Genomic DNA, 26,355 nt, shown 5'->3' with positions numbered 1-26,355 from the left:
CCTTGGATAGAGACCCGTGTCTCTCTCCCTCCTGACTGGGTTTTTTTCCAGGCTGCACAATCCCCTGCCTAGTTCCCAGCGAGATAGATTGACTAAACAGATCAGTGTCTGTGCTTTGCTTTCTCTCAGCGGCATAATGGCCTACAGCTATAAATTACCACACAGCTCATTATAAGCAAGCACATTTATTCTTAAGGTGAAAGCATCACAGGGAAAACTTATTAAAAAACAATGAAAGAACCTACATGCGTTCTAAAAACGCTGAACAGAGATCACCTCAGGCTCTGGTAGGTGTCAGTTCAACAAAACCCACAGCTGGACTTTCCCCATGATTACAAAGGTCCTAACTGCCTCAACTTCAGAACCAGAACAATCGTGAATAGTTCAGTCGTTCCTTTATGCAGCTTGGACCTTTGATCTTGGCCTCATGGAACAGGTGATCAGCAGACCTCTGACCTCTCACGGTGTAGCTTCCAAAGCCTGGGTTTTTGCATAACCAAAGGTGGGAAATTTGCATTCATCTCCCCCCAGGAAAACCACGTAACGTGTTTTGTTCCAAGAGTTCATTCTCACCTGACACATTGTTCAATATAGACCTGTGAACAACCAGGGAGCACATCTCTCACATCTCCCCCCTCGAGAGGTTACATACAATCCAGCCCACAATAATACATAAACCATTCATTTAACACAATGGACCCCAAAGATACTTAAACTGTTGGGATATGTAAGGGTTAAATAGAGACCTGGGAAACCACCGGTGTATGGTATTAGGGAGTAGAGTCGCAGGTAGGCACCGCTTCTTCGCTTGATCGGTAAGTGTCATCCCTCGCCCTCCCCTTCAGCTTGTTGGGAATAAATAAGTGTTGTGGCTGCATAAGAAATGTAGTTTTCCAAAAAAACCCACCTTTGGTGTAAAAGAAGTGTTATCTCTACCTCCCTTCTTTCCCAGCTACACGAGCGAGCCCTGGGTCATGGCCCCTTCCTCTCTCCCCTGAGAACCACTGATTCAGGGAATTTGTAGCAACAAATTACTGCAAAGAAATGTATTTTCAAGGTAAAAATGCCCGTATAACATGTGCAATGCTGTGAACAATAGATGGGGTGGATATACTGCTCGTATGGGTGGTTCTATTACTCAGTAAGGGGTTTGGGGGTGTTGTACCGGATGTAGGCATTTACGTACTAACTTAGATAAAAAGAGTGAGCTGTAACAAATCCAGGGCTTACTCGACAACTGGGTGGAGGGGGACGAGTATCGCAGTAAAGAAGCCCGAACTGAAACCTGCCTCTGGGTCAACCTGCTCCTTTTTTAATTCTAACAAAAAACGTCATTGAATAAGGTCTCCCAAGGACATGGCAGGAAATTGCCATATCTATCATTCCTTTATTCTAATAATTACCAATTAGCCAGAGAGCACCCAGGAACATTGCTAAGGATCCCTGCCCCAGCGCATTTACAAGATAACTCCGATAAAAGGGGACGGAAGCTCAAGGTGCGAAGAGGAGCAGTGACAGCATGGGACAAGACGGACATGGAGAAGAGCCACAAAAGGCTCCCGGATGGTTTCAGAGGCAGGAGGGGGCATGTGAACAAGGATCTGACACTAGGATCTGGCCACAAGAGAATGTTTGGCTTGCCAGGAGCATGAGGGGTGAGTGGGATGAGATGAGGGTGGAGGTGGAAATGGGAAGGGACTCTCTGCTGGGCCATGAAGGTGAGGACAAGAAGCAAGCCACGAAGTTGAGGGAGTATGAATTTATTTTGCCATGTTAGCGGGTACAAACCTGACTTCCTGCCACCATGCAGTGGATCTCAAGCCTATTGGATGTTATAAACAGAGCTGCGTTTGTCTGAGCATTCAGAGGCATCGGGAAAACCACACATGCCTGGGATTTCTCCTCGTAACCCTTGTCAGTTGAACAGCTGTATATACAGCAAGGTAGCATGTTTCTCTGACACATTCCAGCCATTCCCTGTAGCCAATCAGTACTTAATTTAAAGGCTCACAAAGCTGCTATTCTAGCTTCCAGAGCCAGGGGCGAGGTAAGCAAACCGAAATCCCCAGAAACAGAATCAGCATCTTCCAGGCACACAGTCATTCAGACAACAGACCTCAACCTCTTTGGGAAGCAGCCCCAGGGGGCTGCCCAAGAGCGCAGCTAATAGCAGAGAGTAAGGCACAGGCAAGACATTGGACCCGCAGCCTCAGCAGACTGTGAGACAGCTACACAAGCCTCCACTTTGACTCTGGTTAATAACCAACAGGCTTCAACGCTGGTTAAAACAGCAAGGCTGGTCTAAGCTCAGCAAGGCTGCAGTTTGCTTTGCAAGCAGCTAATCCATCTGCTCCACAGTTCAGAGATCAGATGCACTGGGGAAGAAAAGGAAATTTCACACTCAGATGCCGATTCCTTCCATCCCATTTTACCCATTCACACCTGGTACTTGGATAGATTTCACTTTCTGTCCCCAAATCCTCAGACACCTTCACTTCAAGTCCCTGACTTTTACCACCAACATGGCAGCAGCCTTCCCCTCCTGCTTTTAAGTTTGTTTTTCTTGTCCCCACTGTTCTTCTTTTCAGTGCTGGAATGCCCCAAACACCGCCCAGTCATCTCTCCTACTTTGGAAGAGCTGATTCCATCTGGGCCTATTAGCCAATTATGGCCAGAATGACATACTAATGGACAAAACTCAACTGGAATCAATATTGGCCAGATTCCAGCAGAGTCTCTTGATCCCTAAACTCCTTTAGGGTAAAATGTCACTCCTGTGCAGAAAAACACCTCTTAATCATTCCAAAGAGGGCTTCTGTGAGACATAAGTAGTGCTGAAGTCTTTTGCTAGCTCTCAGCTAATTTCATTCTTATCAAACAGAGAAAGCTTCTGGCTGGGACAATGTACATTGAGGAGAGACGGTGAGCAAAGACTTGCTTCCTCTACCTTCAGTGTAAATGAGGGAGCCTTCTTTCTGTCTTTGAAAGGGGATTAGTCACGCCAGGTATTTTTAATACCTCGCTCTTCATCTGTAGATCCCAAAGCGCTTACAGAGAAAGGTCAGTATAGTTATCCCCATTTTACAGATGGGGAAACAGAGCCACCCAGCAGGTCAATGGGAGAGGCAGGACTAGAACTCAGGTCTTTGAGTCCCATTTCAATGCTCTAGGCCACACTGCCTCCCATTAATGGTGTGAGTAGACAGCAGCATTTCAGACTAGGGAAGAAGAGGTTCATTATAAAAGAAACAAATTTTGTGAGCAAGCAAAAGTGCTCTGACTTGAAAGCCCACAGCAGAGACACCTATCTTCTGTCTGGAAAAATCTCCAGGCAGCCCACAAGTGAAATGAAAAGCCCAGCACTTCTGAGAATGCAGAATGGCTCCTCAGGCCAAACCAGATGCTCCACTGCTCGGGGGGACACAGTCTCAGGAGCTAGGCCACCTGTTCAAAGGATTATTCATTGAGCTGACAGGTAAGAATGATGGGTAACAGGAGGGTGGGAACTCAAGGAATCCACATATGAGGCTGATTGATGGATCCATGGCCACTGCTGGCAGAACTCCACTTTAGGAAGCTAGCAGCGCTCTCACCATGATTGTTAATTAAATGAAATTAGCAAGGAGGTGGTGGAAAAAACTGCTAACACTCACCTATCAGCCAGGTAGTTCTGAGGGAATCTGTGTCTATAATACTCAGCCAAATTTCCTTCCCTCCCAGATACTATTCAGCATATAGTGGCTGATGTCTGGACCATTCAAAAACTGCAAGTCAGCTGATTTGTGTAGAGCACAGGAAATTGCTAAATGCCTTCTGCAAACCATAAGAAAAAGCTTTCACAATGGGCTAAAAGACACTTTTTCAGGTAGGAATTCTGGTTTTAAAAATCTGTATGCTACCCTAATACGTCACTCCCTCTCCGCTTTGGCACGCCTCTGGTGTGGGCTTTCTATGGATCCAAACTCTGTATGTCAGTGTAGCATTTTTGAAAGTCTGTAGCTCAAGATCTACACATTCCATTGGTGAAGTTACCTCTGTGCAGAGGGCCTGCTCAAGACTTCAACTCTACTAAAACCTCATGTAAGGCCTATTATGAGGCTATTAATCACAAACACAATTAAGTTCCAGTGTTGTATGTCAACTATGTTTATCGGCATTTTACCTTTTCCTTGGGCTTTTTCCAAACCTTAGGGAGCCATTTACAAGGGAAAAACCAGTTCTGTCCTTCTCGGGGTGTTTCAGTTCCTGGAAGGTTGCTCTAGGGTGACCAGATCTCAATACTAGGGACTCTGTCTTATATCTGCAACTACCTGCATCCCACCTCCCCCCAAAAATAAGTGTTCCAATTTTTCACACTTGTTTTCTGGTCACCCTAGGTGGAAACTTTCCTGAGAAGATTCCATCTCACGTTAGTCCACCCACTTAAATGCCATTACCAAGGCAATCTACTCTAATATGACCATCAGCTTTATTGGGGTTCTCTCGGGCCCAGCATGTGGAACTGCAGGATGGGTGTTCTGCAAGCAATGTATTTCACTGACTTACATGGGCTCTTGCTGTTTCAGCACATTAGCTCTGCTCACCACCTCACCTCCAAGAGCGTGCTAGGCCCAATGCAGTTGATTTGTGTGGTTTCCCTAGGGCAGGGTAAGGGGAGCTCACCCAAGGGTGTCCTCATCCCCTCCATGCAGGCCATTTCCACAGAGATAGGGCAGAGGAGTATTTGGGATCATGGCAGGAGGGCCTGTGACAATATGAATTTACTGGCCAACCCTTTGCCCTGAAGAAAAAGTGAAGCAGCGGCAGGCATGAACATGGCCTGACCAGGCAAGCGTCTGTTCTTCCCAAGCCCTGCAGATCTCCTGGCGGTACCATAGTAGGGTATGAGCAAGACTTGGATTTGACCAGAGATGATCAGGAGAAAATGTAACCAACTGAGGAACCTGACTGGCAGAAATTAAATGAAGCAGGGAAATACAACCTGGATGGAGCTACTATAAGGTGGGTGTATAACTGGTTGGAAACTGTTCCCAGAGAGTAATCATCAGTGGTTCAGTCATGCTGGAAGGGCATAATGAGTGGGGTCCCGCAGGGATCGGTTCTGCGTCTGGTTCTATTCAATATCTTCATCAATGATTTAGATAATGGCATGGAGAGTACACTTATAAAGTTTGTTGAGGATACCAATCTGGGAGGGGTTGCAAGTGCTTTGGAGGACATGATTAAAATTCAACATGATCTGGACCAACTGGAGAAATGGTCTGAAGTAAATAGGATGAAAATTAATAAGGACAAATGCAAAGTACTCCACTTAGGAAGGAACAATCAGTTGCACACATACAAAATGGGAAATGACTGCCTAGGAAGGAGTACTGCGGAAAGGGATCTGAGGGTCATAGTGGACCACAAGCTAAATATGAGTCAACAGTGTAACTCTGTTGCAAAAAAAGCAAACATCATTCTGGACTGTATTAGCAGTATTGTAAGCAAGACACAAGAAGTAATTCTTCCGTTCTACTCTGCGCTGATTAGGCCTCAACTGGAGTATTGTGTCCAGTTCTGGGTGCCACATTTCAGGAAAGATGTGGACAAATTGGGGAAGGTCCAGAGAAGAGCAACAAAAATGAATAAAGATCTAGAAAACATGACCTATGAGGGAAGATTGAAAAATTAGGTTTGTTTAGTCTGGAAAAGAGAAGACTGAGAGGCGACATGATAACAGTTTTCAAGTACATAAAAGGTGAAGGGAGAAAAATTGTTCTTCTTATCCTCTGAGGATAGGACAAGAAGCAATGGGCTTAAATTGCAGCAAGGACAGTTTAGGTTGGACATTAGGAAAAGCTTCCTAACTGTCAGAGTGGTTAAGCACTGAAATAAATTGCCTAGGGAGGTTGTGGAATCTCCACCATTGGGGATTTTTAAGAGCAGGTTGGACAAACACCTGTCAGGGATGGTCTAGATCATACTTAGTCCTGCCCTGAATGCAGGGGACTGGACTAGATGATCTCTCGAGGTCCCTTCCAGTTCTAGGATTCTATGCTTTATATCCATGAACTCTGCTTGCTTCGTAAACAAGAGCCAGAGGTGTATTGCAGATACCCGTGAGGAGAAAACAGACATCCAGGGTGGAGGCAGGACAAATGCTGGAAACCTCAAAGCCAACAGAGTAAAAACAACAAGTTTCCCGGGGATGCCACGCAGCACTCCCTCTTAGGAGAAGGTCTGGGTAGCAACCTATAGCAGCAGGTTTAAAATGTCCAGTTCTGATGCACAAGGGTAAACTCCATCCCAGCCAGCAGGCCAGCCCATTCCTAGGCACCACTGCACTCAAATCCCGAGATGCTAACCTTCTGCACGGGAAGAATTAATTGCGCGTGGTGAGTCTTCTAAGGCTCCTTGGGCGATTTTGGTTCCCAGCGCTCATTGAAAAGACCCAGTGAAATGTGAATAATTATAGACAGTGGATGATACTTAAGTCTAAGTTAAGCACCTTCAAAATGTGATATATTTGTGGGGGGCTGATTAAAACACATTTAAATGGAAATTTGGGGATTGCTTACTATAGGCATTTTGAGTAACACAACTGCTGCTAAATAATACATTTTCCCAGAGAGCCCAGTGGTATATGCTACATGGATGCTAGAAAAATGAGTCGTAACTCTCATCTTCCTTCCCCATGTGACTAACCTCCCTGAAAGTTTGGAAACTATTTCAAAAAACTCTCCTAAAATAATGCTGCGTTAAAAAAATATTAAAAAGTGTGCGTGTATTCTTGCCTAAAATATGAACAGGATTCATGTTGCTGTAAGGGCCATATCATCCCTATGAAAAAAATAAATGTCATGCACCTAACAAACTGAAAACTGGAATGCACAGGGGAATGGGCAGCTAGACTGATGTGTGCGTAAAATGACAGCGATCTAACAGTGGTGAAGGGGTTAAGTTTTGAAGGTGTGGCTCAATTAACAAGTTAGCATGATATTATGGATTGATCACTGGTCTGGGAGCAAGGAATCTCTGACTTTCATTGCCACTTCTGCTGATGACTACCTTTGCAGCCACAGTGCTTTAGGCCAAGGATTCCAGAAGTGTCCACCTAAAGGCATCTCAAGGTGGGCACTCAGAGGGAGTGAGCGCTCTGGAGAACCTAGGCCATAGCCCCTGTGTGCCTCAATTTTCCTCATCTATACAATTGGGAGTTTCCTCTCCTCACTGAGCTTACAGTGGGGTGGTGAAAACAGTTCCCTTTTGCACAGTGCTGGGAAGACATTAAGGGAAGGGTGTCCCCTAGCATTTGGCAAGACCCTGAATACCACGGGCTTGCACTGGGAGGGTGAGGAGGAGCCCTGCTGAGGGTGGCAGGGAATTCCATTGGGAGGGGCAAATGGGGAAGAAACAGCTCTGCTGTCCTTTAAAAGGATGCAGCATGTGCTTACCCCTAGCAGGCTCAGTTCCAATGCATTGACCTACGCTCAACTCACCCTTCCCTGTCCCGAGCGGATAGTTAATTCTGCTAGTCTTGCTATCCTTGTAGAATCACAGAAGATCAGGGTTGGAAGGGACCTCAGGATGTCATCTAATCAACCCCCCTGCTCAAAGCAGGACCAATCCCCAATTTTTGCGCCAGATCCCTCAAGGATTGAACTCACAACCCTGGGTTTAGCAGGCCAATGCTCAAACCACTGAGCTATCCAGTGGTTTGGAACCATGAGACATAATGCAGCCTCCACACAGCAGTGCCTCACTCCGATACACCGCAACAAGTCTCAGCCCCCTGAAATCTGGGCCCATCTGCAACTTGCACGTGGACAGGATCACCATCAAGAGCTCTCCCTGTTTTCATTAGTTTACTACTGTAATGAGTCGATTTGTGAGAAAATGAAACGTTTTCCAAGGTCGCTAGACTAAGTGAAATCTTTCAGGAGGAACCTAGTCCATGCTGCGGGGCAACCCAAGATTTTGCACTACTTGGCATTGAAGGGACAGACACTGCATGTCAAGCCGCCACCTGCTTACCACTTTGTTTAATTTACTGCTTTTGCAACTCAGAAAAGAGCGCTTTTCCTTAGGGTGAATGTTCAGGTTGGCAAGATGTGAGTTCTAAATCTAAATCCCATCAACACATAACAGGATCTACATGCAAAGGCCCCCATGTGGCATCATGCTTTGTAATATTCACTTAGGTCTTAAAGGACTCACGTTACATCACTGAAAGAAGTGGTTTAGAATACTTTGATCTTCTCCACCTACAGGGACATCCTTGTTTTCAGGGGGAAAAATATCTGAACGATGAATGAAATGTGAATGTAACTGTCTGTGAATATGTACTATTCAGACCAAAAATATGAAAAACTTGAGATTGTACCAGTATAAACAGATAACTATTTATTACCCATTATTGCTATATCTGGATTGCAGTAGCATCTACAGAGCTATTGTGCTAAGAGTTGCATGCATTCCTATAATAATAACACCATCCCTGCCCCAAAGATCATCAAATATACACAAATAATGAGAGAGAAAAGGTGGGACGGTGGGAGGGGAAGTTAAGAGCAAAGCAATGCTATTTGGTACAGTAAGTTGCAGTTGCAACTAGGGCTGTCACTTAATTGCATTTAACTCACACAATTAACTGGAAAAAAATCATGATTAAAAAAATTAATGATGATTAATCACACTTATAACAATAGAATACCAATTGAAACTTATTAAATATTCGTGGATGTTTTTCTCCATTTTCAATATTGATTTCAATTACAACACAGAATACAAAGTGCACAATGCTCACTTTATATTATTATTATTACAAATATTTGCACTGTAAAAATGATAAACAAAAGGAATAGTATTTTTCAATTCACCTCATACAAGTACTGCAGTGCAATCTCTTTACCATGGAAGTGTAACTTACAAATGCAGATTTTTTTTCTGGTTACGTAACTTTTCTCAAAAACAAAACACTGCAAAACTTTAGATCCTACAAGTCCACTCAGTCCTATTTCTTGTTCAGCCAATCGCTGAGACAAACAAGTTTGTTTACATTGATGGGAGATACTGCCGCCTGCTTCTTATTTACAATGTCACCTGAAAGTGAGAACAGGCGTTCACATGGCACTTTTGTAGCCAGTGTTGCAAGGTATTTACATGCCACATGTGCTAAACATTCATATGCCCCTTCATGCTTCGGCCACCATTCCAAAGGACATGCTTCCATGCTGATGATACTCATTAAAAAAATAACACGTCAATTAAATTTGTGACTGAACTCCTTGAGGGGAGGGTTGTACGTCTCCTGCTCTGTTTTACCCGCATTCTGCCATATATTTCATGCTATAGCAGTCTCGGATGATGACCCAGCACATGTTGCTCATTTTAAGAACATTTTCACAGCAGATTTGACAAAACACAAAGAAGATACCGATATGAGATTTCTAAAAATAGCTACAGCACTCGACCCAAAGTTTAAGAATCTGAAGTGCCGTACAAAATCTGAGAGGGATGAGGTGTGGAGCATGCTTTCAGAAGACTTAAAAGAGCAACCCTCTGATGCGGAAACTACAAACCCAAACCACCAAAAAAGAAAAACAACCTTCTCCTGGTGGCATCTGACTCAGATGATGAAAATGAACATGCATCGGTCTGCAGTGCTTTGGATCATTATCAAGCAGAACTCATCATCAGCATGGAAGCATGTCCTCTGGAATGGTGGTTGAAACATAAATATCTTGCAACACTGGCTACAAAAGTGCCCTGAGAATGCTTGTTCTCACTTTCAGGTGACACTATAAACAAGAAGCGGGCAGCACTATCTCCTGCAAATTGTAACGAACTTTGAGCGATTGGCTGACCAAGAAGTAGGACTGAGTGGACTTCTAGGCTCTAAAGTTTTATATTGTTTTATTTTTGAATGCAGGTTTTTTTGTACATAATTCTACATGTGTAAGTTCAACTTTCATGATAAAGAGATTGCACTACAGTACATGTATGAGATCAATTGAAAAAAAAATTTTGTTTTGTTACAGTGCAAATCTTTGTCATCAAAAATAAAGTGAGCACTGTACACTTCGTATTCTGTGTTGTAATTGAAATCAATATATTTAAAAATGTAGTAAACATCCAAAAATATTTAAAATAAATGGTATCCTATTGTTGTTTAACAGCACGATTAATCACGATTAATTTTTTTAATCACTTGACAGCCCCAGTTGTGGCATGCCTACTCCTGAAACAATCAGTGTCAGTCTCTCTCTGCAATCATTTGACTGCCCAGGCTGCAAGAAGTGTGTGTGGATGCCCACCAGCTAACGAGAGCACACAAAGAGTCTAGGCCAAAAATATGACTGTTCATTACAACCACCACCTGTTCCTTATTTTAATCCCACATTTTGATCACGGATTAAAACCAGTCTGAAATCACATCTGTGGTGTAGGCTAGAGAAATGTTTCCCAGATCCTGGAGATTATTTTTTCAAGGACTGATTTATTTTTTTTTAGTAGTTCTTAGAGCTAAAAATTATCATTGTCCGCCCAACCATGAGAACATAGCTTATCCCAGAGCTACTTAGGGGAGGCAGCGTTGCCTAATGGACAGATTACTAGATGGGACTCAAAACCAAAATATCCAGGTAAGAGCAGATTCCATCACTTATTCCTTAGAACATACGTACTTATTTTTAAAATAGCCATTGTCCCTTTGGCATTCCTGACCTCTCAGTAACACCTACTCAGAGGGATCAGGACTTCAGAAACAGAGAAACACCTCCCGGGTAGCTGCCAGATGCTGGGGCCTCTCTTGCACCCAGTACATTTATTATTAGGAAAAGAAACAAAATCTCTATTCTTCAGCCCAGAACAAAAAGCAAAAATCCTTGAATGACCAGAGTGCTAAGAAAAAAAAAAAATCGGACATATACAGAGTCAGGTCTACAACTCCGGCAGCAGGCCACACTGAACAATTCCCTCAGCTGAGTGCTGGGGCAAGATCCCCAAAGTCGTTTTCCATCAGCACTCATGAAGGACAAACACTCCGCTGCTGTAACTCACAAAGGCCCCAATTCAGGATCGAGCACATGCTTACAATGATGCATAGGGATTAAATATCTGCCCAAATCAGGGCCATAAACAATTCTAGTGACTCCCATGCTGATACTCATGCAATAAAGCATTAGAAGATTGGAGGGTCAAAGAAAATAAAACTGATTGCTGAATTCTTCCCCACTGTCCTCGAGGCTAAATAGTAGTTAGCATCTCTCACGGAGCATCCTTTGGTTCTTCTCTATACCATACCAAATCATTATGTAGGTAGAAGACTGCTGATCACACCCTAGGTAGACTGCAGACTTTCACCCAGGGCATCTCTCCAAGGAAAGATTTGTTATCCTCAAAAAGGTCACCATTTGCCAACAAACATTACAAAGACTAGGAAAGAACTGCGGTAACTAAGAACAAGCTTCAGCAACTCAGGCACCAAATGTGGTAACTGCTTGTGGCAAAGGCTGATTCTTTAAGTGCAGTGTCTACAAATATGCCAGTTTCTACCCAGAGCCTTTTCTGGGATTTGAGAGCACCGGCATAATGCAGTAACTCCCACGGGAAGCACAGTCCAAGCTTCAAAACATACAGCAGACAAATACAAAACGGCTTCTCCCCATTTTGTACAGACAAGGAGACAGATTTAAGACTGACTGAGGTTATGGTCAGCAGAACATACATGTTTCTTAGTGAAATGAGGCATCAGTGAAACTACAGTAATAGCTACTGTGGCTGTAAAAGGTATTTCATTACTTCTTGCACAGCCTTTGTGGATTACAGTTCTCAGAACAACAAGGAGTCCAGTGGCACCTTAAAGAATAACAGATTTATTTGGGAATAAGCTTCCGTGGGTAAAAAAACCCACTCTTTCAGATGCATGGAATGAAAATTACAGATGCAGACATTGTTATACTGACACATGAAGAGAAGGGAGTTACCCCACAAGTGGAGAACCAGTGTTGACAGAGCCACTTCAATCAGGGTGGACGTGGTCCACTCCCAATAATAGATGAGGAGGTGTCAATTCCAGGAGAGGGAAAGTTGCTTTTGTAGTGAGCCAGCCACTCCCAGTCCCTATTCAAGCCCAAATTAATGGTGTTAAATTTGCAAATGAATTTTAGTTCTCCAGTTTCTCTTTGAAGTCTGTTTCTGAAGTTTCTTTTTTCAAATACGGCTACTTTTAAATCTGTTATTGAATGTCCAGGAAGAATGAAGTGTTCTCCTACTGGCTTTTGTATGATACCATTCCTGATGTCCGATTTGTATCTATTTATTCTTTTATGTAGAGACTGTCCAGTTTGGCCAATGTACCTGGCAGAGAGGCATTGCTGGCATATTATGGCGTATATCACATTAGTAGATGTGCAAGTGAATGAGTCCCTGATGGTGTGGTTGGGTCCTCTGATGGTGTTGCTAGAGTAGATATGGGAACAGAGTAGGCAACGAGGTTTGTTACAGGAATTGGTTCCTGGGTTAGTGTTTCAGTGGTGTGGTGTGCAGTTGCTGGTCGTTCTCAGAACAATCATGTATAACTAACAGATCTAAATTTGTTTTAAATATCATCAGCAGTTTTTCGGCTGGATTGAACATTCTGATAATCACACCTTTTAAATGAACAATAATGAACAGTAAGTGATATTGATAGGGTGCCTTGTATCCAAAGTGCTCATAGACTTGACAAAATGGTCACAATGGGTTTTCAGAAGCCACTTTAGTAAATCCAAAGGGGATTCCAGTGAGGCAGAAGAGCTGGAATTTAGCTCAGGTACCAAGGCTAACATCCCTGCTCTGGCAAAAAATAGCATGAAATGTTTACTCTGAACTAGTACTCAGGGTTTTTGTTTTACATCTCTGCCAATGGATGGCTTCCAGCTGCCTCGTTGTCCATTAACACCATGCTAGGCCATTGGTTCTGAAACTTGGTGTCCCCAATGATTTCAGCCTGATTATGGTACAGAGATTTTCTAACTCCGATTGTGAAGATTTTTTTGTAATTTAGTTTGCTAAGAAGAACAAATCACTCTGATGATGCCACCCCTATCCCTTTCCTTCAGTTCTGTTTATAATGCAGAAGACCAAAGAATAAAAGGTGTCAACCTGGATTCTAACCTGGCTTGCTTGAGCCCGTTTTATACTCGTGTAATGCCACTGTAAGAGCAGAATCAGCCGTGCGTGGGCACACTGGAGAGAGGGGAGTAAGGAGAAGATAGAGGGAGTCTAAGCATTTCAGATTCCACAGCCTCTCAGAAGCCCAATCGCCTGCTATAGCTGCCAGAATTCAAAAGTCAGAAGCAGAAGACTTGGGGGAGATATAGAGAGAGACTTCAGACCTGATTCTCCAAGCATTTACACGGGAGTTTGCCTGGATGAGGAATGAGTACAAACTTTGGGATTAAACCCACAGCAAATACCAAATTCCAACACTTGCATTAGCTCACCAAAAAATAAAGCACTTAACCACAACTGCACCAAAATCAGTCCCTCTTCTTCCTCTGCCACCCCCCGATTATGAAAATTTCTCACGTATTTCAGCCCCAGTTTTTCCCACTCCTTCGTGTTGCAGTGCAGATAAACAGCATGTCAAACAGCAGCCTGACTGCGGTGGCACGAGAGCTGGCAAGCTCAGACCCAGGTGGTCCGGCAGGCTTGGACTCGGGAGACTAACCTGAGCCACCCCCGGTGTCACAACACCCACACTGCTATTGTTAGCATGCTAGCTGGCGCTGAGCTAGCCTGAGTCTGTCGACCAGCGCTGCAAACACCTCCAGGCTGCAGTGTAGATGTACACTTAAGAGGTCTGAAAGCACATGGATAATGATCACCATAATAGCTGACCTGGGCTTTGGGTAGGCACCGAACTAACACTGGGATATTTTTTCTTCCAAGAAAGCTCTTTGATTGGTGACGCTTGCTCCAGGTCACGAAGGATGAACCCTTTGTCCTTTTCTGTTTCTGTTCTCTGCTTTCTCTGGGAATGGTCAGGTTCACCTAAATGCCACGGTGGGCAGATGGTTTCTGTCTTTCATTCCTCATGCTCTCAGTTCAGACATCTCCAGCATGTAGGCTCAGGCTGGGATTTTCAAAATGGCCTAAGTGACTGAGGAGTCTATATCCCATTGACCTGCATTGGGACGTCTCTCCAAAAGTCCCTCTCGTGCTCTGGAACATTCAGCACCAATCTATTATGTAGGTGGAATCTCCATCCTGAGAAGTTTTTAAGGACCAGCTTAACAAAGCCCTGACTGGGATGATTTAGTTGGGATTGGTCCTACTTTGAGCAGGGGATTGGACTAGATGACCTCCTGAGGTCTCTTCCAACCCTAATCTTCTATGATTATATGTGATTCATGGTTAATTCATAGATTCCAAGGCCAGAAGGGACCATTCTGATCATCTAGTCTGACCTCCTGCAGAACACAAGCCAGAGAATTTCAGACAGCGATTTCTGCATCTAGCCCATAATTTGTGGTGGAGTTAGAGGGTATCTTTTAGAAAGACATCCAATATCAATGTAAAGGCTCCAACTGACAGAGAACGCACAGCACCCCTTGCAAAGCTATTTGAGTGGTGAGTTACTCTCCCTGTTTCCAACTAATGTGAATGCCGAGAACTGCAGGCATCCATCTTTCAAGCAATACCCATAGTCCATCCTTTCATTTTCCTAGAGTGAAAATAATCCATTCTCTCTGACTGAGTCGACGTTTCCAAATGCCACTCACCTCAGTCTGTCCTGCTGAAGATCTGACCCCAGTGTATTAAGCTGGTCACAGTTTGGGTCCAAATTATTCAGCTTTTTCTTTAATTTTATAGAGGATGGTTCTTAACTAGTTGTGCTACCTGCTTATACATGCTGCAGAAGGAGACCTCTGTCCTGCGATTCAGAGCCACTCACTCACCCAGGTTCTTAGGTAAGGGAAACACTGACACCCGTCTCCTTGTTTATTGTTTAACGTAGCTAGAGACTGAGGCACTTATTTTGCCCATTTTTTAAATTAAAAACCTATTGAACATTTTAAAACCACAACAAAGAAAACATGCTTGCACATCTGGGTTCGACAGGAAGAATGCAAATCTTTTCCGTGGCCGAAGACACTGCAGTGATATGCCTATTTTATGGAGTGAAACATGTCACTGTTTAAATGTCAGTCTGTTTTCTATGTATTGCACTTTTATATTTTGAAGCTGACCTCCTTAAACTCTCCTTGAGAGTCACTTTGAGATGGCTGCTGGCACAGAAGGAGCCTCACAAACCGCGCTCTCTCCTGGAGACTTTATGTTTGTACTTTCTTTCCTTGTTGTTGCCTTTTATTTAAATTAAAACCCACCCAGACTGAAAGCTAATGATCTGCTATGTGTGTGGGAAGACCATATCAGACAGTATGATAGAAGAAATGGTGCATTCTTTTTTCCATTAGGATGCTGAAATGAAAGCATCCGATTGTGCTTGATACACACTGAGTGAATCGCTTTGAGTTTTTCCTCCAAGCTCTTGCCATTTTTGAAGTTTTTGTGTGTAGGTTTTCTGCACACAGCATTCACCCATTGTATCTTCTCTGCATCCCCCTCCTTCACACCTCTCTCAGACAATGCAACATCTTCTCTTCAGAGTAAATAGAAACATACAGTAAATTAGGAACTGGATTTTGTATAGCAAAACATTGACTTTGCTAGGGCTGCACTTCTCCCATAGGGCCAAGAAAACTAATTGACTTGTTTGCACTGTAAACACTCCTGGGCCAGGAACTCACATCAACATGCCAAACTGCAAAGCTTAATGAACAAATGAAATACAGCAAATAACCCCTAATACACACAGAGTGTGTTTGACACTGACATCACCAACAGTTGCACACCAGGACCAAGGGAAGGCAATGCACCTAAAGACCCATCTTAAAATGAAGAAAAAAAAAAAAAAAAGAAAGAAAGAGTGGATGGCAGTTTCAGAGCAAGGCTTCCATCTCCATTTTTAACTCAACCCATTGTACTGCCAACTGCCAAGGCACAGTAAGGTGTGAGTGGCAATTTCTACTTAGGGGTCAGCATCTTAAAATCAGATCCTCAATGTTATTTTAATGCCTGTGTGTGTTTAATGGATACAGTCTCCTGGGGCTCTTTCCTAAGCACGGAGGATGCTATAATTGGACCTTGTTCCAATGATTTATTACAGTAATGCATCACCAGAGCCCCAGCTTGCTCTTGTGAGGTATTCATGCAATGCATCAGAGAACATGCACTGCTGAAGTACACTTGAAAGCGGGTCCTTTTCAAGGAAGAAGAGGTTGAGTAATGGAGTCTTTTAATTATGGGATGAAATTTTGACAATGGCAGATTACTCCTTGCAACAACAAGAGACGTTCTGTGCTCTGCAATATTCTGATTAGGACACACCGTTTGCATTAGCTACACAGCGATCAGAATTTGGTAACTGGGCTGTTTTCTCTTTCTGTTCCTCCTGCTGCACTGAACTCTGGGAAGAATTGGCTTGTTACGCATTCTATTCACAGCCAACTGGAGCAGTCAGAACGACACCTGCTGGCAGTGGGAGAGCTGTAACCCATTCCTGCTTTGCCTCTGAGTCCTCTACTCTGCTAACCTCAGTTTTACCTTGCTATTTAAATGGAGACGTGTGGACAAACCTCCTAAAGCTTTGGGAAACCTCGGAGTACTTTTGAGTTCATGCAACTCACTGGCAAAGAGAGCGTCACAACCCCTTCTTGTGGCTGCTCCACCAGTGGACAACAGTTTACTACTGCTACTAGCTATTGGAGCTCCTCTTTTAGTTCAAGAAGCAGCAGCCTGTGCTCAGCACTGAATGCCGAGGGTTCACACCCTGTTATACACACACAAAGGAATCGCTATGTTTGGAGACCCGATTTTCCCTGTCCCATAGTCCATATTCACCCTTGGCTCACTTTTTCACCCTGGGTTTTCACTGCTCTTCCTTCTCCCAGCCCCCAATAAATCCTTGAGTCAACCTTTCCTATCTGCAAATTTGGAAAGTCTTTCAAAGAAGGCAAAACAAGCCTCTCTGATCCCTTTTATGGGCCTGAACCTGCAGAGCCCAAAGCCCTTGGCAATGCTCTTCTGCTGCTGCTAATGCCCCAGCACTTGCCCGCCCGGCCGTGCATGGCCAAAGCTGAAGCGTTTCCTCTGACTGAGTGAAAGGAGGCTGGGGCTCAGGACTTTGGCTGGAGCAGCGGCAGTGCTGAGACAAGGTTCCTTCCGTGCAGCTCTGTCAGGTACAGTAAAAAACCCGGGCTCAGCAGAACTTCACAGGGAGGAGCTCTGAGGGGATTGAGAGAACGAATGAACCCCCTGGCAGCTCTCCTTTCCGTCTCGCTGGTCCTCCAAGCAGCTCCTCAGAAGGGATGAGTCCCCGCAACTCCCAACGTACATGGGAATTGAGGCCATCCATTCTTTTACCAGATAAACTCAGCGTCGGCTGCCCAGAGCTAACAGGGTCCTGGAGTTTACATAAGAACGGCCACACTGGGTCAGACCAATGGTCCATCTAGCCCAGTATCCTGTCTGCCGACAGTGGTCAATGCCAGGTGCCCCATAGGGAATGAACAGAACAGGTCATCATCAAGTGATCCATCCCCTGTCGTCCACTCCCAGCTTCTGGCAAACAGAGGCTAGGGACACCATCCCTGCCCATCCTGGCTAATAGCCATGGATGGACCTATCCTCCATGAACTTATCTAGTTCTTTTTTGAACCCTGTTATAGTCTTGGCCTTCACAATATCCTCTGGCAAGGAGTTCCACAGGTTGACCGTGCGTTGTGTGAAAAAAGATTTCCTTGTTTGTTTTGAATCTGCTGCCTATTAAAATTTTACTAACCTTTTAAAAACACAGTGGCGTTCCCTGGTTAAGGGACTACTGCTGTGCACCTATGCTGAAAGCAGGTGAAGGTATTTAAGCTGCACCGCTGTGAAACTATATTTCCCCCGCCCCACAAAAACACGTACGATGGAACACCCCCAGTGCAGAAGGCTAACACGAGTCTGATGCATCCCTCATGTCCTGCTTCAGACCTTAGGGCCAGATTTTTAGGGGAGGTCAGAGTTGTGTGACTGCTCTGCACAGAACATTAAGGGCGTGAGCAAACCACACAGACACAAACAGGTTCCAGATAACTGTTTTTACCAATGACAAACATCCAGGCCTAGCTACCTATGTGCATGGCTACTCTTGTGGCTTTTGAAATACAAAGACAGGGAGGCCCATTATAAGCCTCCCAAAACTACTTAAAGGCACAGATGACCCGTGTCTGCATATGGAGGGAGTGCAGGGAGGGCAGAGTGAGGTTGGCCAGCTTCAGCAGTGTTACTGAGCATGCTCAGTACAAGCCACACAGCAAATCTGTGGGGCACGGACCCCATTTGCCCCCCACACACACACACACACGTTGCCTCTGCTTAAAGCAGTGCTCTCCAAACTGTGAGGTAGACCCTCTTAGGCGGGCACGGAGGAACATGCAGGGGAGTGCAGCAGGGCACAGGCCAGCCCCCATGGGGAGTGGGGGGCGGAGTGCCACCTAGCCCTACTCTGCCCCCAGCTCCACTCCAGCTCCAGCCCCACTCCCAGCTGAGGTCCCAGGTTTGGCTTCCGGCCCCGCTGTGCCCCCAGCTCCACTCCATAGAATCATAGAATCATAGAATATCAGGGTTGGAAGGGACCCCTGAAGGTCATCTAGTCCAACCCCCTGCTCGAAGCAGGACCAATTCCCAGTTAAATCATCCCAGCCAGGGCTTTGTCAAGCCTGACCTTAAAAACTTCCAAGGAAGGAGATTCCACCACCTCCCTAGGCAACGCATTCCAGTGTTTCACCACCCTCTTAGTGAAAAAGTTTTTCCTAATATCCAATCTAAACCTCCCCCACTGCAACTTGAGACCATTACTCCTCGTTCTGTCATCTGCTACCATTGAGAACAGTCTAGAGCCATCCTCTTTGGAACCCTCTTTCAGGTAGTTGAAAGCAGCTATCAAATCCCCCCTCATTCTTCTCTTCTGCAGGCTAAACAATCCCAGCTCCCTCAGCCTCTCCTCATAAGTCATGTGTTCCAGACCCCTAATCATTTTTCTTGCCCTCCTCTGGACTCTCTTTCCAATTTTTCCACATCCTTCTTGTAGTGTGGGGCCCAAAATTGGACACAGTACTCCAGATGAGGCCTCACCAATGTCGAATAGAGGGGAACGATCACGTCCCTCGATCTGCTCGCTATGCCCCTACTTATACATCCCAAAATGCCATTGGCCTTCTTGGTAACAAGGGCACACTGCTGACTCATATCCAGCTTCTCATCCACTGTCACCCCTAGGTCCTTTTCCGCAGAACTGCTGCCTAGCCATTCGGCCCCTAGTCTGTAGCGGTGCATTGGATTCTTCCGTCCTAAGTGCAGGACCCTGCACTTATCCTTATTGAACCTCATCAGATTTGTTTTGGCCCAATCCTCCAATTTGTCTAGGTCCCTCTGTATCCTATCCCTGCCCTCCAGCGTATCTACCACTCCTCCCAGTTTAGTATCATCTGCAAATTTGCTGAGAGTGCAATCCACACCATCCTCCAGATCATTTATGAAGATATTGAACAAAACCGGCCCCAGGACCGACCCCTGGGGCACTCCACTTGACACCGGCTGCCAACTAGACATGGAGCCATTGATCACTACCCGTTGAGCCTGACAATCTAGCCAGCTTTCTACCCACCTTATAGTGCATTCATCCAGCCCATACTTCCTTAACTTGCTGACAAGAATACTGTGGGAGACCGTGTCAAAAGCTTTGCTAAAATCAAGAAACAATACATCCACTGCTTTCCCTTCATCCACAGAACCAGTAATCTCATCATAAAAGGCGATTAGATTAGTCAGGCATGACTTTCCCTTGGTGAATCCATGCTGGCTGTTCCTGATCACTTTCCTCTCATGCAAGTGCTTCAGGGTTGATTCTTTGAGGACCTGCTCCATGATTTTTCCAGGGACTGAGGTGAGGCTGACTGGCCTGTAGTTCCCAGGATCCTCCTTCTTCCCTTTTTTAAAGATTGGCACTACATTAGCCTTTTTCCAGTCATCCGGGACTTCCCCGGTTTGCCACGAGTTTTCAAAGATAATGGCCAATGGCTCTGCAATCACAGCCGCCAATTCCTTCAGCACTCTCGGATGCAACTCGTCCGGCCCCATGGACTTGTGCACGTCCAGCTTTTCTAAATAGTCCCTAACCACCTCTATCTCCACAGAGGGCTGGCCATCTCTTCCCCATTTTGTGATGCCCAGCGTAGCAGTCTGGAGTCTCCAGCTCCAGCCCCACTCCCAGCCAAGGCCCCAGCTCTGGCTCCCAGCCTGACCCTGCTCCCAGATGCAGCTCCCATCCCGCTCCTGGCCTTGGCCCCAGCTGCAGCTCCGGTCTCAACCCCATGCCCAGGGGGCACAGACAGATGACATTATGGGTAAGGGGGGTGCTACATAAAAAGTTTCGGGGCCACTGGCTTGAAGGGATACTAAACTCATCATTTGGGCCCCTTAATAAGTTGTTGGACTTTTAAGAAAAGCACCCGGCAGCTCCACAAACTGGCCCTTATAGGTCAGAGGTCTCATAGACCTTCCGTTGCACCGGAACAGGACCCAGGAGATGAGAGGGAACATACGTGCAGGAGAGAACCCACCGAGATGTGCACAGAGTACAACTGCATTTATGGCCTATCGGGAAAAAGCGGTTCCTAAACTGCAAGAGGAACTTATAAAAGGAGCCCTGGAACTTATACTTTGTGCACAGGTAAAATGGCTTTATTCCCACGGCCACTCACCGAGCCCTCTATTCGTGTGGCTCATCCAGGTTGTCCCGCTAATACCCAGTGTTTTGACCGATGTACGTTTTAGTAACATTTTAATGAATAAGACAACATTGTGTTTTAAAACTATGAAGTTAATGGCTCCCACCGTACTTTGAAGTGGTAAAATGCGTGTTCTGCTATAACTGAGCAACTGTAAACTTTAAATTTTAATTAGAAAAAATCAACACTGAAGAGGGTCTTAATTCTCCATATTATTTTTTATTCATACTCACAGTGATTTCCTAAAATCATGTTTAGAAGCTTCTCACTTCATCAGTGAGAAACATCCAAACGGAGAACAGCAGTAGCAGAAGGTGACACACACCTGTCGGCAAAGCTGGATATTTATTACCGCTGAGATTTTTATGTCATTTATATCATTTGAAACTTTAAATTTGTGCTCTTCAGATGCTCCCTTTTATGGTCACACAAACAGCAAACTTCACAAGCAGCGAAGGTTAAACTTCCAGTGTGGTGCATGGCGAGCTATGCAAAACCTTCACTGAAAAAATACACCTAGAAACCTTATTACAGATCTGATTCTCCTCTCGTTCTCACTGGTTTAAAATTGGTGTAAAAACACTAATCTCAGTGAAGAGACACCTGATGTCCAGGGATGAGAGAGAGATGTCTCAATGTTAATTATTAATTATTATTAAACAGAGCAGCTAAAGACGCAACCAGGATCAGGGCCCCATTGGGCTGGGTACTGTATACATGCTGCCCCAAGGAGTTTACAATCTAAACAGACAAGAGAGACAAAAGGTGCAAGGGGGGGGAAAACAGAGGAAGTGACTTGTCCAAGGTCACACTGAAGCTCAGTGGCAGAGCTAGGAATAGACACCGGGTGTCCTGACTCCAAAGCCAGTTCTTTAGTCATCGGACCACAACAGGCTAAAGCAGGCATTGCCCTTTATAAATGGTCAGTAAACAGGCTAAACCTTCGTGTAGCTGCATGAAACCAATTTATTATGCTGCGTACATGCATATGCACTAAGGTGAGCAGTGGGGTCCTGCAGTTACAGTGTTGTGTGAAACCTTCTTGTTCACTCACCTCCAGAGCTGGCTAGACCAGCCATAAAAAATAAGACAATTTGTATTTTCAAATATCAAAATGTTAGTTTTCATTTTCTAAAAAAAAGTCCAAAGGACCAGAAAATGTAAAAAAAAATTCTGAAAAATAAAAATCAATCTTTTTTTTCAGAAATAAATAAATAAATGGAAAAGTTGGAATGGACAATTTTCAACAGCTTTACTGACCTCTCCATGTCTCTGTTCCAAAACCCACCGTGCCCCTCTTGTCTGTTCTGAACATAAGCCCTTCAGGGTAGCGACCGTCTCTCAGGATGTACCCAGCACCCTGGCCGAGATCAGAACGCCAGGGTTATTGGAACACCCATAATAAATGAGAACTTGTGATGTTAAGCCTGAAATTCCAAGGCTCACCACTGTGTGAAGATCAGTTTTTCTGGTGGGTGTCTAGTGCGTAAGGGGATCAGAGACCAGAGAGGGGAGTTTCAGCCACTCCCTGGCCAAAGGCTATGAACAGCTTTCAGGCTTTTTTCACACTATTAACATTCACACCACCATTAGATCACCAATTCAAATAGCTGAATAAAGCATGCTTTTAATAAAAGAAAGATAATTAATGATCTCTGGGCTCCTATTTTCCGAAAAGCATGCACACTTGTGCACGCCTAAAGTTCATGTTCAAGTACCGTGATTGCACATGCAATTGGGGTACTTGGATGATTAACTGTTCGTAGGTGTATGCACAGAAATAGGTCAATGGAAGTCAATGGTCTTGCACTGGTGTAGAACCAATGTAAGTGAGATCTGAATCAAGCCTGATGTTTCCAGGCTCCTGGGCTGAAATCCTGGCTCTACGGAAGTCACTGGCATTTCACCCCCCGGTTCTGTACCCCTAATACAAGTCTTGGTTATAGCTACAGTATTTGATTTCAAAACACTTAACAACATGTGATATTAAACGGTATCAGAAGTTGCTTTTCTAACCCCAGAGTTGCACTATGTCTTGTCTATTAAATAAAGTAATGGCTCTTTGTTCTGCTGAGCGACTTTAAACTTCATTATAAGCCCTTCCGAACGAGTCAAGGCATGAACTCTGTAGCATAGAGGATGAACAGAAAAAAAAAAAAAACAACCAGCCACACAGTTCACCTACCTCAGAAGGGCTATTAATAAAGTTTTATATCACTCAGCATTCAGGAAGAGCTATAGCTTTGTTTAATATATAATGTGTTATGCCACTTTACACATTAATAAGCACAGAACAAATAGCTGAGTGCTGGGTATTTTTCGTATCAGAACGACACAAGGAAACGAGGAGTAGTCTGATAGTCATTACTGCAAGAGTGAAACTACTGGTGCGTCATTACAGACCTAGGCAACCCAGATCATCTCCACTAAAAAACGAACATGCAAGCAAAACACTTGGTGAATTCAGCTGCCAATAGCATCAGTTCCTTAACATGCAGCCCTTACCTCCTATTAGCCTTCACCTCGGGGATCAGAACATATACACATGATTTGTTGGTCTATTATGCCTAATGAAAGAACACAGCAGCACACCGCCAAGCTATTGCATATTATACATTTTAAGAAAAGTGTTAAAAAAAGAGAAATTCTTCTGCCATAATCTCTAAATGACAGAGAGATTTGGACATATGTAAATGTTATGGCAGAAGATAGTTTGCTGAACCCCAATGTAAACAGAGTATTTCCCCATTCCCTATGCTAATGTATTTACCCCGACTAGCTACCTGACTAGCTCACTTGTTCCAAGACTCATATGAGTTATCTCACTAATCTTTATTTTTGTCCAACCTGTGACCTATGAATAGCCACCAAGTGGTGTTCTCAATACATCAACAGAATCGATGGCTTGGCAACAGTGCAGGGGAGCTGTAGGTGTCTCATCCATTCTGGCCAATGCTCTGCTTGCAAACCAAATTCCCAAGTGAAATACTTATGCGCCATATTACAGGGAAAATGGAAATGAGGTCGCTGTAAGAACTTGCCAGTAGTTTTCTAGGGGGTGATTTTCACAAGGCACATTTTAGGAGTTAGGCAGTAAAATCACACTAATTTTCAGTAGGAGTTGGGCACCTACCTATCTTCTGTGCCAGTATCCCCCATATTCACTTCAGCTACCTAAATGAATTTGCCTTGTCAAGGGGAGCCTGTGCAGTGCAGTAGAGATTTCAGGCCCCTCTGGAATGCAACTCTTTTAACCAATCTTAGTGGTAGCTAATGCTATCCGTTTCTTTGTGTGTTTCACGGCCCCTCCTACGCCTGATCTACACAGGTTGTGAGTCTGTCACAGCCTCCAGCTACAGTGCTTGAGACTTGTGCTTTTAGCTCTGGAAATCTCGGATTCAACCCCTGGTGCGTCAGCCAACACGGCAGCCACCAAACTAACATTTAACAAGAGATGGGCAGCCTGGCTTTAGATCTTCCACACAGAGACCGGTCACTGAAAACCAATGGTGAATGACTGCATCTCTCACCACCGCATTAGCTGCAGCCACAGGCCACCATTTTGAACAGGGCCTTAGGCTGCTGTGCAACATAATCTCATTCTGATCGCCTAACCCCTGCGGTCCGTACCCAGAGATACGTAACAGACTACATAGCTTGGGCAAGTCGAGCTGGGGTGGCCTGCAGCGTGCAGAGACAGCAGGATTTAATGGTTCTTGTCAAGCTAGACAATGCAACAGCTTCCATTCATGGAGCTTGTTCTTTCGACTGGAACGTTAATGACATTACTGGCCTTTAGCTTTAGAGGCAACAAAAGCAAAGAAAATCACAAGAGAGGAAAATGGAGAAGCTCTGAGTTATGGCAGACAAGCAGGGCCTGATTCTAGTCTCCCCGCAGCTGGGGTAAATCTGGCTATCACCATTGAAGGTGATGGCCTCAACTGTCAGTGCCCTCAGTTCCTGCTGGCTGCAGCAGAGGAGGGAGAGGCTGTTTCCAGCTCTGGGCCTCCAAGGTGGGCAATGGCACTCAGGCAAGGCCTTCTCTGACCCCCCAAGAACATCTCCAACTGGCCTCTCCAGCTGGTGCAGAGGGAGACCCAAACGCTTTCCTGAGAGGGACGGTGCACCCTGGGGACAGATGGATGGAGCAGACTCTGCCCTTCACAGACACAAAGGAAAGCCCTGCCCAAGACGGTCCCTGCTGGATTTCACAGGGCATTTCCTGGAGCAGGGCATCTCCACAGCACATCCTTCTCAGGTCTGTGACCTCCCTGCCAGAATCGAGCCCTGAGTCTTCCACAGACTTGCCAAGTGTCCCTCCTTTTCTAGCTCAGCCAAAGCTTCAGCCTCCAGCTCTGCCGCAAATGGAGTCCAGGGGAGTTTTGTGATTTGGTGGGACGGGACTTGGTTCGTAGAGCCTTGTGCACCCTGGGGAAATTGACTCTACCACTCTCACTTGTACCAACCCCAGGTCTGCTAAACTAGAGTTAAAATCACTGGAAGCCATCGTGAGGACACTGCGCCTCTGGCCTGGGCCATTTTTCCCAGACGTGTCACTCAGACTTGCTTTTCATCAGGCTTTAGGAGCACAGCAGTAAAATCAGGCCTGGACACTGATGCCTTGCACGCATGGTGGCTCCCATTGCGTCTAACACTGATCGGGAGCTGGTGAATTGCCCCAGCGTTGACGCGGCTCGGACAGGGCAGTTAAAGGATGAAGTGAAACAAATTGAGCAACACAAAGGACAAATTAGGCTTCAGCCAGGGACAACTGTATCTTCCAATAATAGAAAGGAACTTGGCTGGCCATATTTCACTGTACAACCAATTCCTTGAGCAGGTTTACAACACCGATCCTAAATGCTGTTGCAATTTAATTTATTCCTGCGTTAGCTACGGCTGTACAGCTCTCAGTGGTGGAGCTTTATTGACCCATGAGATTAATCTTGTGCTGTCCTCATTACAGCACACTCCCATCTGCTTGATTTTCATCTGCCTGCACCTCCACTCCCAGTGTCAGAAAGAAAAAGAAACTCATGAGAAAGGTCAAAGGACGCTCCTCGCTTGAGGTGAAGATGTTGCCAAGTTACGTAAGCTGTGAATGGTGAGCGCTGGAGTTGGATGCTTCTGGGTGGTGCCAAGTTATGAAAAAAGCCAGGACATTGGAACAAAGGGTTACTCAGTGAAAGCATGTTAAGGCAGCTGAAGAAAGCAGGGCAATACAAATAATTGACACAGCAGTAGCAAAGAAGTCATGAACTAGCTAAGGGACTGACCTGATTTTGAGGTTCCTCTCCTCCCTCCTTTCCCACCCTCCATTCACAACATCTGTCAGTCTGCAGTTTTCCTGGGAGGTGGCATGGACACCTTCATTTCAGCTGTCTTGCAAGTAACTGACAGCATCCAATGCTGTCATGCTTCACATCTGCAGTCAGAAGAAATCCTGGGACTCTATTCTGAAGAGATGTTATCTAAGAATACGAGCCTCCAA

General features: G+C 45.0%; 1 protein-coding gene across 2 annotated transcripts in view; it reads right to left on the bottom strand.

Annotated features, from left to right (window-relative positions):
• MDGA2 (MAM domain containing glycosylphosphatidylinositol anchor 2) overlaps window positions 1-26,355 on the bottom strand; it is a 662,813-nt gene that overhangs the window by 609,192 nt on the left and 27,266 nt on the right. The gene's annotated exons all lie outside the window — the stretch shown is intronic.

Source organism: Eretmochelys imbricata, chromosome 6 (assembly GCF_965152235.1).
Source record: "Eretmochelys imbricata isolate rEreImb1 chromosome 6, rEreImb1.hap1, whole genome shotgun sequence".
Taxonomy (NCBI): domain Eukaryota; kingdom Metazoa; phylum Chordata; order Testudines; family Cheloniidae; genus Eretmochelys; species Eretmochelys imbricata.
This window is presented reverse-complemented; position numbering and strand designations above follow the sequence as displayed.